Below are 1757 nucleotides of genomic sequence, written 5' to 3'. Positions count from 1 at the left end.
GCTCCCACGCTTAGACTTGCGCCCATCCCATATGTTCGCTGAGGTCCAGACTGTGGAGCAATTCATTTGCGGATCCTCACGTAACCTTCATTGAGCGGATTTTAATCACATGTTGCTTTAGTTGGGATCATTTATCCTTATTCATTTGAAAGTCGAAATCGCACACCCTAGATGATTGTAAAAGATGATTGCATTTGAAACCTACTTCTAACAATTCGTGGTATTTGGAATCTATTATTCACAGACTCTGCACATTCACTGGCCATTCCGAAAATATTTTTACAATGGTCAAATGCATTGCGTCTCAATTGTGCGGTGATATCTTCCAATCACGTCAGTTGACATTTTGAGAGGAGGAGGGGAGCCAAGTTCTTTAATGACACGTGGTGACCCTAAGACGCATGTAGAAGGAGTCATCCTACCCCTAGCTCTCACCATCACGTCACTATCTCGCTTGCAGAGTGTCAGTAGGTGCCTCTGTCTTAACATTGGTTAGAAATTCCCGATGGTCTGAATGCACGCTCCTATGCGCGGCTTAGAAGAGGAGCTGCCCGGTAGACCAAATAGACCAACATTCAGGATCAGTATAGATGCGATTTATACCTATGATTGCATGTGTTGATGCACATATGCACAACAGGGGATGATATTGTGACGATAGACATAAAAGGTGAACCAGATTTGCGTTGTTTGCTACCCACGTCTTTGTTTGTATGCGTCAATGCATGGGTATACATCTGCAATAGAGTGTAGTACGTTGGCTATTTGTTGAACGATCGGTTTTGGTAGAGGATTACATTGTCCATGCCACTGTGCTTCTCCAGTGGGCTGGCCTTCGGGCCATTCCAGTGACCCTAATTTCTTCTGCATGGCTAATATATGTATTCCACCCGAGCAGTGTGTCTTGCTTCGTCTTCAAAGCAGTCACAGAACGTCACTTAGAGCAGAAATAACTGTACTTCCTTATGCATGTGGCAGATAAATTGGGATTGAATCGCTTGAATGCCAAGGGATTTTGTCATTGTGTATGGGTGGCAAGCAAAGATGCGTAGATTCGTGAAGATGGAATTGATGTTGACAAGGTGGCTTATATATGCTTGGCAGATCATTTCTCGAATGTTAGCACTTTTAGATTCTAGTCAAACGCTGATTATTTTTTGCGCTTGAACGAATTTAGTCCTCTCTGGCGTGGACTGATTAAATTGACGAAGAGCATGGAACTGGTAAATGGGAGTTGTCCCTGTGTCCACAGTGGCGCAGGGAAAACTCCGGCTTTGGCCATTTCTCTCTCATGCTCAGCAGACGAGGGCAGGTGTCGGCCCTCGTGAAAGAACACTAGATCCAAACGAAGATGAGACGGTTTAATTAGTAGTCAGTTATTCCTCTCGATATAAAGCGTTTGTGTTGCCGATTAACCGTTATGCCCGGGTAAGGTAGTCCTCATCGCTGCATTTTCTCGAACTCAGTTGGTGTGGCAATTCGTTGTGTGGCATGGTTGATCCACGGGTGTTTTCTTTCACCACGTTCAAGTTTTGGTGCCTGGCGCAAGGAATTTCAGAAGGGCGATGCCGAGGACTGCCCTCAAATGGGTAGGGAGGTCATGCAATGCGTTAGTTATTAGCATAATGTTCAGTTGTGGTAGAGGGCCATTTTGTGCCTTGGCCCTTATTCCTCGTCCAGCGGGCTGGCCAGCGAGCCATACCAGTAGACCCATCTCCTTTTGCACCTGAATTTATGTATTCTGGCCGCTACTTATT

The sequence above is a fragment of the Echinococcus granulosus genome (genome assembly GCF_000524195.1).
Source record: "Echinococcus granulosus chromosome Unknown EG_S00370, whole genome shotgun sequence".
In the NCBI taxonomy this organism is placed as follows: Eukaryota; Metazoa; Platyhelminthes; class Cestoda; order Cyclophyllidea; family Taeniidae; genus Echinococcus; species Echinococcus granulosus.
This window is presented reverse-complemented; position numbering follows the sequence as displayed.